General features: G+C 30.3%; 1 protein-coding gene across 1 annotated transcript in view; it reads right to left on the minus strand.

Moving 5' to 3' along the window:
• Positions 1-12237, minus strand: part of LOC106790142 (midasin) — a 96663-nt gene that overhangs the window by 28910 nt on the left and 55516 nt on the right. The window lies entirely within an intron of this gene.

A 12237-nucleotide genomic window follows, 5' to 3' on the forward strand; every position in this document is an offset into this window, starting at 1 on the left:
GTAAGAAAAAGAATAAAAAAATTAAAAATGAAGAAGTCGATTTCCTTTCTTCCCCCCGCCCCTCCCACCACCCTCTCAGAACTCTGGCGAAGCAAAAAGCGGGAAATTAATTAATCCCGTGTTGCTTTTATTCTCGTGAAGATTCGTAGGCGTAGGAGGAAAAAAAAAACGAACGAACGAACGAACGAACAAACTCGATTAATTTCTTTTTTTTTTTTCTTTTTTATTTATTTTTTTCTCTTTGTAAACTAAACACAATTTCGTTCGAATCATACCAACATTCTACTTGGGAAAAACTTCATACATATTGTACTATATGGAAACTTTTGAAATTGTTCACTTTTGAAAGTGTACCACCTGATATTCGCTTGAATTTTCAACACTTTATGATCCTAAATTTGCTATGCGATTTTAACACGTTTTTTGGTAAATATATCGAGAAGTATTCCTAATTTTAAACAGAACTTTTGTTAATCGATCAAACCCTCGTATAGCAAGACCCCATAGTAGTAATCTTGCAATTTTCATATTCAATTACTTAAATGTTAATATTTCTTAATTTCAATAAACCATTATATTTATTTTTTACTTCATCTTTTTAAGGTTCTAAATATTTTCAAAATATAAATTGCTGTTACTATAATCCAATAATAAATAATATTATTATATAATAATTGGCATAACATTGCACACAAAAATTGCTCTTTTTTTTATATACAATAATTTAAAAACATATAAGCACCTATTTAAAGAAAACTAAATTGAAAATGAAACTATTCACTTTTTAAAAAATAATATATATCATCATTTTCATTCTTAATATATACATATTTTCATGTTTATAATATGTAATATATATATTTTGTAATGTAATATATATATATATTTTAATTAACATGAAAAAAATTGAGTTATCGTTAAATAGTGTAAAAATCTTGTAAAAATTAATAGAAAATTTGGTTAGATGGAAATTTTAATGGGTGGTGCTATTAACGTGTACGTATGTGTGAATTGGATATGAGAATTGCTCGACAATCAGCTCGTTAAATCGTCTTATTCGAGAAGATAGATATGTCTCAAGAGAAGACGATCGTCACGGATTAATTAAACGTGATTAAACTCAAGAGAGGATAGTACCAGGTGCAGAACTAGTCCTCCTCCTATGCAACGAATTTCGTCCATTTACGTGAGAATCTTATTTCTCTCTACATAACAAGTACGCGTTGCTATCATAGAAAAAGAAAAGAAAAATAAAAGAAAGTAAAAGAAAGTAAAAAAAAGGAATAAAAAAATAATTCCCTTAAACATACGAAACCTTATGAAAATATAAAGCACAATAAAAAAAAAACAACAAAAATTCTAATTCACCAAACGAGAAATGAAATTTTAATTGAATATAATATCGTATATACGAACAAACGTATAACCTTTTATTAAAATGTTTAATTATTTATTTAAAAAAATCATAGAATACGTTCGACAAATGTACGTAACTTTCGTCGTTTTCTTTTTTTAATTATATTTTTATCCCATGTAAAAAATATATAATTCACAAATAAGTTACGTCCACATTTTGTATTTGCAAAAAAAAGAAATAAACATTTATTTATCTATCAAACATTTAACTTTTAACTTGATTTAAAGTAATCAATCCCCCTGCCCTCCCCATTGAAAAGAGACGGTCAACAAAGAAATAGGGTTTCCAATCGAATTTTCTAAGAGAAATTTTTCGATCGTCTCTCTCGATCTTCTCTCATTTTTTTCTTTTTTTATAGTCGCAACACGATAAGCCATTTTAAGAGATCCCTCGGGTAAGAGGTCGAATTTGTTGTTTTCTTTTTTCTATCTTTCTTGTTTCTTGTTTATTTTTTTTTTCTGTTACTCATGGCAGGAAGATAAACGTGGCATCCGTTTCTTGAAAGCAACGCGAAAGGAAGAATTTTCTTTGCGCAAACTCGGTTTAAACAAGCAAGTTTTACCCTTGGTGGTATTGAGTTACACGATACACATTGTACTTTGCGTAAGTAAATTTGCATAAGTCCGTTGTAAGAGGAAGAAAAAAAAAAGGATATCATACTACAGAGTTAGGGTGGAAAATATTTGAAAGATTCGATGTAGTAAACTCCTCCAAAAAAGAAAAAAAAAAAAATCATTTCTCTCTCTCTCTCTCTCTCTCTCTCTCTCTCTCTCTCTCTCTCTCTCTGTTGGTTTGTCCCAATCGTTGTTAGCCCTCCCCACCCCCCTTCCTCCTTTTACATCTAAATTCGTACGTTGTTCTACACGTTCTTTGAATTCCCTGAATTCACCACGTTCCTGTCATGACTAATGTTTTTCCAGAGGTCTCTTTTATTTCTCTCTCTCTTTCTCTCTTTCTCTCCACATTCTGTCTCCAGTGAAAGAATCGTTAGAACGCTTATAAAATATTCGATAACTTCGAACCTGCAACCCTCGTCGACTATTTCTCTCTTTTCGATGTTTGTTCTTCGATCGATCGGAATCGAACTTTTCGAATAAATTGTTATTTTCTTTTCTCCTACCAGCCCCCCCCTCCCTCCCCTCTCCCCACACTTTTTTTCTTACTCGTTTATCATATTTGTGCTACACGTTGGAAAAACAAGTGTAAGAATAAATGTCACGATATTCGTCAATGATATTTTGTATAGAGTATATATATAATTTTGTAAATATAATTTCTTAGAAAAGAAAAGAGAAATCAAACTTGATAAATGATTCGATACCAACAATGCATTTTCATTTCGATTATTTTATTAAGCGTAAATTAAGTTAATCGAATGATCGGCTTATTTTCTACCATCGATTTAATTGAATTTCTACTTTTTTTTTCCATCTTTCTTTATCGATCATTATTGTTCGTATTTGATAAAATTCAATCTTTCTCATACTTTAATTGTTTGAACACTTATTTTTAACGAAAGTGTCGAACAGAGACGACGCCTTTCGATAGAGAGTTTCGATTGAAACATTATTATTCGATTAAAAGTTCAATCGTTTTTTTTTCTTAATACAAATTTTTAACTATTCCTATAATTAATCGTTGAATTAATTATGTTATGGTATATTAAAATAATTATAATAATAATAATAGCATTAAATATAGAAAAATTAATTTTCTGTAGAAAATAATTGACAATGAGAAACGCAAAATGATATCTTTAAATTGAAATATGTATATAATGCAATGTAGATAGAAATAAAATATTAATTATTAGCAAGTAGTAAGTAAAAAGAAACTGGAAAAAGAAAAAGAATGAAATAAACTATCCCTGATTCGAAGAAAAATAAAGAAGGAAATGATTTCGATATGTTAGAGAGAGTCAGCAAGATCGAAGATGAGTTAAGATCTCCCACGAGGGTCTGACATTTTTCATCCAGTGGAAATCTGTTGAACTTTTGACACGATCTCTTCTGCTTTCTCTCTCTCTCTCTTTCACTTTTTTTTCACAATAATTTCTTTTTTTTTATTTTTCCACCTTTTCCTATTTTCCTATCTCTATTCTTGTTCTCAAGAATCATTTTGAAAGAAACTTTTCGAATGTGTGGTGGTGGTGGTGGTGTCCGCCGACTACTGGGGATTCGAACAAACGCAAAAACCAACGAGATATCTAATGGAATGGACGTTGGCACACCGCAGTAAGGATCGATGTTGTTTTATCGGTTAAGAAAACAGAATCCAAGTGTACGCTTCTCTCCTCCTCCCCCTCCTCCTTCTCCTCCTCTTCTTTCCTTTTCTTTCAACTAGAAAACTCCTCTACGAGTTTTATTCTTACATTCGGAAAAGTATAAAATGAATCGAACACCAAAGATGTTTCACACAAGGAACTCTACTAGTATATAAAAGTTATTTAAGGAAAATACATTTGGTACTTTATACCCCTTCTCCTCCTCCTCCTCCACCTCCTCCTCCTTCTATTTTTCGCGAATTTGTTCTAAAATGTTCAATTTAAACGTATCATTTTGTTTCCCCCTTCTAAAGAAAACTAAAGAAACAATTTGAAAATAATAGTAATACATTTTGCAAATAAGTCTTGAAATAGATTTACAAACAAGCTAATATTTTTAAATATATAATAGTTTTGTTTAAATGTTTAAATATAACGGATTAGGATATAACGAAGTTTAGATGTTTAGTTTTTCGAATATTACAAGAATGTATGTCTGCTCAAATGAAAAAGACGCTGAACGTTAGAGATTGAGTTGCTGAAGAAGTCCCAATAAAGGGACGAAACGTTCAATTTGATCAAAACTAAGTTCTAGTTCTTTTTAATGTCCAATTTCCCTACGATACATATTTATTTATATTTTTAATAAATTTTTTATATAGAGGTTAGAATTTTTCATATTAACTCCTTTTTTATTAATGTCATGCTTGAGAATAACTATGTTTATTATTAAATTAAAAATCTAAATAACAAAATATATAAATTATTCGATAATATTCTACAAATCTTCAAAGTGTTAATAAATGTTTGCAAATATTTTTCTTTCATTTTTAATAACAATAACATCAAACAAACCCGCAGTCTTAGATAGTTAGTAAAATCAACCAATAAAAATATGTCATTAAAAATCAAATTTTCTTTTATCATTTCATTTATATTTCGCGTGTTAGTTTCGGATAATCCGCGAACAATGACCTCCCCCCCCCCCTTTGCATAATTATAACAACAAAAAGTAGAGGGAGGGGAAAAAAAAAAGAGAATTTGATAAAGAATTTGGTTGGGAATGAAACAAAAGGGCTTTGGAAAAGACTACTGCAGTAAATCACAGGAAGTGTGGTAGTATTACTAGGATCGATATCTCGATCGATGATACCCCAGGTGGTACATTTTCCTGCCTATCGGAAAGCAATGAATCTTTTATACAGCTTCAGGCCAACCAGAACAACGTGTTGGTTGGCATGCGTGCAAACGTGCCGACGAAAAAGGTTGTCGCTAGAGAAGAAACGATATCGATGTTCAAAAAAAGATGGAAAAAGATTTAAGGTGAACCAGTTGTGGGAGGTAAGAAGGGGGAATTGGAAGGTTGAAGAGGATTGGAAGAGGATTGGTTGCTAGAAGAGGATGTGTAACATCAATTTTATTTTATCTAGCCGACAGAAGGTTATCGTTACCTTTATCAGCGTTTTGATGTCTTACGAAAGAATTCTTCCATGTTCAAAAAGATATCCTGAAATCTTACATACTTTACTAAACTTTTTTTTTCTTTTTTTTTTTTTTTTTGTTTTCGTTTCCAAGTTTTCTTCTTCATCTCTCAAAACCAATGCCAATTTTGCTCTTTGCCAATTTTCGTTGTTGTAAAAAAAACCTTTCCATTGATCTACTAACTCTAATTGCTAGGGTGCGCCCATTCGTGTGAAGTAGGTTTTTTTTTCTTTAGTTTCAGTTTTATAAATTTTTGCTTTTACTTTTTTTATATAAGAAAAATATCGTAATTTTTACCATCACAACTTTTTAATTCTCTAATTGACGTAATTTACTTTTAAGAGTTTTTCTAAACATATATATAAATATTCCGTACGACAAATTTTGTTTGAACTTGTTTTTTATCTCGCTCTTTTTTCAAACGTACAAAGTCTCGTAAAATATCGTGAATTGTCCTTTAATAATCGTTCAAATTCGAGCATTAATTAATTCTCTCTCTCTCTCTCTCTCTTTCGCATATTGTCGTCAAATTTAATGATTGATAATAATAAATGTACTCCCGACAAACGATAAAGCTCGTGGACGAAAAATATGCGAAAAAAATTAGGAAGTCGAGAGAAAAAAGAAATAAAAAAAAGAAAAAAAAAAAAAGACACCTTTAGATCTCCCGTTTAACATGCATAGAATTTTTCAATGTAAAACAGATGAAGAGAAAACCACCACCACCATATGTCGTCACTACTATTATACTACACACACTGCGAATTTTGGTGTCCGGTACTTATTCTTCTCTTTTCGTTCAACAATTTTCGTTGAGAGAATTCAAGAACAATAAGGATAAAGTAAAATAATAGAAATTCCATTTTATCGCGACTGGAAAAACACGAACGTGAGTTAGTGCTATCCGAACTAACAAACTCGAACATTTTCTCTTCCTTCCTCATCCCCCTCCCCCTAGCCCTCTCCCTCCCTTGGCTCTTACCACCATTTTCATCCTTTCTCATTCTCCTACCCCTCTGTACGATTGAATTCACGTCAGAAAGCACGAATGAATTTTCTTTTGGTCTAATGTAAGTAAATGAGAAAACAAACCGTAAACAATCCTCCATAAAACACTCCAATTAATTCATTCTTCTATTTTTTATTTTTATTTTTATTTTTTTTTTTTTTTTTTAAATTAAAATCGATCTTTCAAAATACAATACGAAAGCCTTTTTTTTGTATTCTTATTATTATTTCTTTTATCAATTCTTAATTTTTGTTTTTTTTTCCCCCCTCCCCATAATTTTACGATCTCTTCTTTTATTTCTTTCTTTTTTTCTTCCTTTGTATCTTTTTATTTTTTTATATATATATATTTTTTTTTTATTTTAAACTCATCCTCTCTCTCTCTCTCTCTCTCTCTCTTTCTCGAATCTCTCATAACTTTTAGTAAGAATTTAAGAAAGCAATCTAAATAAAAGGATCTCTCGTTCGTTGACTTCGTGAAAAGTGTTCAGGAATTTTTCCTATGTGATTTCTGTTAAACGATATCCTTCCTGACATTGATAGATCAATTTTTAGATCAATCAGAAACCTCGTTCATCACATCTAACTCCTTCTATCCCCCTCCCCCTTCCCCCTCCCCCTAGTCACATTCATCCAACCCTCCTTCGCCATCCCATTACTTCTTTTTCGTATATAATAAAATGGTAGTGGATTCGAGAAATACATTTTACATTTTAGAAAGAGATTTTTCGTTTAAATTTGTTGTAGTAGTAATTAAATTATATTCATTATTTTTTATTTTTTTTTTTTTTGTTTTTTTTTCATTCGTTCGTTCGTAATTAAATATGACGAACGATTGTTTTTTTTTATACGAAGTTAATACTTTTAACGAAACCTTTAACGCCATCTCTTTGCCACACTGATATTTATTTTTATTATAAATAAAATATATATTTTTGTTGTTTTTTTTTTTTAAATTATAAAGATAAAAAGATTAAAGTGATTATTGAGATGTGATTGATCATACTTTCGTATGATTTTTAATGACGTTTTGAAGAATATATAAACCGTGCACACAGATTACGAGATTGAATTTATACGAAAAAATAAAATATTATAAAAAAATAAACTTCAAAAAAATGTAAAATATAGAAATATTAAGACTTGAATTAATATTCGACTCATGAACGTCGATAGAATTGTCATATAAGTTGTGGAATGATAATTCTCGAGGAAAGTTAGGTAACTACGTGTACAGAATACTGCAATGAAATAGTTAAATCGATTAAAAATATTTATTCTCCAATAAAATATTTCAATACATACCGACAATACAGCAGCCCGCACCCCTCCCTCCCCCTCCTCCATATTTTCCATCACCGACAAAAATGAATACACTTTGTACGAAAAGTATTCTTAAATAATTTCAAATATCGATTATATACCCTCCCTTCTCCCCCCTTTCCCAACATATTTTAAAACTCAAATTTTTGTTTACATTCTTAAACTGTAATATGATAAAAAAAAATAATAATAATAATAAAAATATTCTACGATCCCCGAAACACACAAAAATTGAATTTAAAAAATTTCAATAAAAAAAAAAAGAAAAGAAATGAAAGTAATTAATGTTTTATAATTATATAAACATTTTACATTTGATCTGTACATAACATCATGGGAAATGCAGTTCAATTACTGTCAATTCTTCCGATTTTTTGTTCTTTTTTTTGTTTTTTATGTTTCTCTGTTCGATGCAACGGAAAAGTTTATGACACAGGCAGAAATAGAACGAGTCATTTCGTGAATTATTCAAAAAAAGAAAACAAAAACCAAAAGAAAAAAAAACATGAATCCATCGAAAACAAACGTTGCTCAATCACGAAAGAGAAAAAGAATAGCAGGAGTGGAATATTTTTGGTCCGCGTGTTAGAAAAATTCACGTAGCATACACAATATTCGGTAAATGAAGTTACTTTTTTTTTCTCTCTCTCTCTCTCTCTCTCTCTCTCTTTATAAAATACTCGCGCGAATTTGCAAAATGTTTAATTTGAAAAATAATAATTATATTTAAACAAAATGAGAAAAGTATTTTGTAGATCTAACGATAAGTTATTTTGGATACCGAATGAAGAGTTTTGTGTGTATGTGTGTGTGTGTTTTTTTTTGGTTTTTATGGAATGGGGCAAGAAAAGATTGGAAATGATATTTTACTGTTTGTGTATTTCAATAGGAACGCAAAAGCGCTGATCCGTTGATTTCAAATTACATAGGTGATAAACTAGATCAAAGTTCACATTCGTTTACGTTTATTTAGAGGTAACAGGAGGAAAATTTATCGAGCGGAATCTTGAAACATATACATGTACTATTAGTACGTGTATGCGTGTGATCGTATAGACTACTCAGTTACATCAAGTAAACGACATTACAGATTTATTCAACGACTCCATAGTCTATTGTGCGAACATGTTAAGTACTTTCGTTTTATAGGATGTTCATAAATTCGATATATATATATATACAAAATCAAAATGTTATTACAAATGATTATTTATTAACGTAGGTACGTAGATCATATTTTAAATATAGGATAAATTTAAAAAAAAAAAAAAGAAGAAATTAATTTAATATTTCAGTTATATCAGAATTATAATAATATGTCTATCTCTTGATATACGTAAAATCAAACTGATATTCGATTATAATTTATGTGTGTTTAACCCATGAACAGTGTTACAATGATATACTTGAAATATGTCATATTTTTGTATACTTTATATAACTACTTATTTATTAATCAACAATATTATATCATATTATTATTCATTGATATTAATTATTAAGCTCAATTAAATGATATGTATATATTTAACAAGTTGAGTGTGCTACGTCAGTCCCTGAGGACTGACACTGAACTTTCCGTTCAGGTCACGTCAGTCCCCAGGGACTGACAGTAAACTTTTGGTTTAGATGGTGTGGGTCTTACTGATTGTCTCTTGGCGCAATCGTCTTTTTGCCACTTTAGCGAAAATTATACCAAAATCGGCGCCGCATTTAACGTGTTAACAGGACAAATATTTCGTTCCGTTTTTAAATTTACGTAACTGTACACTTGAGCCAAATGAAACAACATTTTTAGGACACATCGAATATCTCGTTTTATTTTATGTCAATGGGGTCAATAATATCCTATTTTAAACAAAAGTACTGACTTCGAATCATTCGATTATTGTTTCCCCCCCCCCATGGGTATTCGTAATAATAATAAAAAAAAAAGAAAAAACCACCATAAAACGTTCGAAAACAATTCAACAACACTTGCCATATCATATTAATCGTAAAATTAATCGCCTTAATGATTATTAAAGCCATTGAAAATTATTGAATGCACATTGGTTGAAATCGAATATCGGTTTGATATTCATCGTGCGACTAAAGGAACGCATATTTAAATATATTAATTTTAATAATTAAAACTAACTTCTTTTTTTTTAGAAAAGAAGAAAAAGAAAGAAAATAAAGAAACTAATAATCTTCGTATATATACCAATATAAAAAAATTTGATTAACATTCTTAATGTTGGATCATCATTCGTGAACGTTCTAGGATCCTAAAAAAAGAAATTTACCATAACTTATATGCCTCTGTAAAAAGGTAATCAAGTAAGAGGTAATAACATTGATGGTACGATCGTTTTCTACCCACAAAATGTCCCTATCGGCTTCTATTAAATGGATTTCGTTGTTCCAACACGCTCGAATACGCCGATACAACGGATGCAACAAGGACCAATGATATTTGGTTAGACGAGTACATGTATATGTGTGTGTGGCATTCGAAATTAACACTTCATTAAACAATTTCACGCTTATTAATTTTTCTTTATTTTTTTCTTCTACTCTAACGAACGTTTCCCATTTTAAAGAAAAATTTCAATATGGGAGAAGTGCATAAGGAAAATAAGAAAAAAAAAAAAAAACAGATTGTCTCGTTTTAAACAATTAAATGTGATAGTTATGATTTCATAAAAACCAGTCATTAAAAATCAATCCGTTAAATTTCAATATACTAAAAATTGAATAAAAATATATAAATCACAGTATTAAATGTTCGTAAAAAGAAATTTATTAATTGATCTGTAATGGTGTTTTATCAATGATCAAATATAAAAAATATTGAAACAGATCGATCATTTTTGTATAAATATCGGAAATTAATTTAAAAAGTTTTAAAATCGTTTAATTGTTTAATGACAAAAATGGATTGAAATTTGATAGAGAGAAAACAATTTGACGATCAATTCGAAAGCGATCATCCATCCCCCTTTTTTTCTTTTTTTTTTTTTTTTAAATCCTTCTTAAAGCAAAGAATCATATTATCCGTAATTGAAGATCGGAAAGCATCGAAATAAATCGATTCTTTCTAATATCCAACATTGATTCGAAAAATTCTTATTCTTTTTTCTTATTTTTCTTCTTCTTCTTTTTCTTCTCTCAATCGGTAAAATAAATACGTCAAGATTCAATGAAAGAAAATTTACGATCGATCAGGAAATAAGTGATTTCATTCTTGTAAATCCTTCCTTAAATAAAAGAATCGTTTTTATCGATGATTAAATATCAGAACCATCGAAATAAATGTATTCCTTCCTTCTTCTTCATTTCGATAAACGACAATATATCACAGATTTTATAAAATAAAATTTCATATTGAAAAACATTCAAATGGATCAATTTTTTATTCTGTTGAACATTGATTCGAAAAATGTTTTCTTTACTTCAATTCAAAAGATAAATATATCAATTTCTCGAGATATAGAAAATTTGCGATATAAAAATGTTTCATAAAAGTATAAAAATGTATGAAAAATATGGTTGAAAAGAAAATAAACTCTCTCTCTCTTTTTAAGAAAAAAAAACTGATTAATGAATTAAAATAAATATAATAATTAAATTGTTAAATAATCAAAAAAAAAAAAAAGAATAGAAATTATAAACCAACTCAAATCCTTTAAGCTACACGAAGTTAAACAAATTTGATCCCCCAAATCGGAAATAATTCAACATAAAACGCAAAAACCTATTATCAAATAAATTCAACAATCCAATAAACTCCCAACCATCCGTTGAAAATAAAATTCCAGCCCCCATTATCCTAATTCTCCCATAACTCTCGAGATATTTCAAGAAAAAAGTATGAAAGATAATACATCAAAAATTGTAAACAATTTAAAAATTGAAGCAATTGTCTAGTCGATTTTGGATGATACTTCCGATACTACCATGATATCTGAGTCGTGTCATCGTTGGGAATTATCGTAGAAAGAAAGAGATAGATAGATAGAGAGTACCATATGTATGTATGTATGTATGTATGTATGTATGTGTGTGTAGAATATGGCGTTGGTAGAAAGCGATGACGTTAGTGTTGGGGGATGGATAGATAGTCAAGGGATGCTGTGGCAAAGAGCAAGCAAGCAAGCAAGCAAGCAAAAATACAAGAGAGAAAAAGAAAAAGAAAAAGAAAGAAAGAAATAGCGTGCGTGAAAGAGAAAGAGAAACAGAGAAAGAAAAAGAGAGAGAGGGTTTGAGGAAGAAGGGAGGGAGGCTAGAAAATGAGAGAGAAAGGAAAGGGCGGGACGTAGAGGGTTGGTGGGGAGAAGGGGTTCAGGGATGGTAGATGAGGGTGGAGGGCGGTGGACCAGGAACAGGAGGGAGAGACTCGGCTTCGAATCAGGGGTTGCTTTCAGAGGACTACGCAGTGCTCTCTCGTCTCGCGTACCGAGAGAACGAGGAAACGAGAGAGAGAGAGAGAGAGAGAGTGAGTGAGTGAGAATTCGTGTCGCGTTCTAAATCCGACTAAGCACAACCGTTCTAACTTATCGGCCGTGAAATTTTGACCTCAGTCATCATCCTAACGAATCGAGAAAGTCCTTCGATTTTGACCACTAAAAAAAAAAAAAAAAATAAAAACAGCCCAATCATTCCACCCACCCCCTCCCCTGAGCCCCCTACGTTATTCTCTATAGTCCTATTTCATTATCACCTTTCGCAAAATACTCGTCAACAATTAAATATTGTTCAA

This window comes from Polistes canadensis, unplaced genomic scaffold (genome assembly GCF_001313835.1).
Source record: "Polistes canadensis isolate GaletaPanama2010 unplaced genomic scaffold, ASM131383v1 scaffold_217, whole genome shotgun sequence".
Taxonomy (NCBI): domain Eukaryota; kingdom Metazoa; phylum Arthropoda; class Insecta; order Hymenoptera; family Vespidae; genus Polistes; species Polistes canadensis.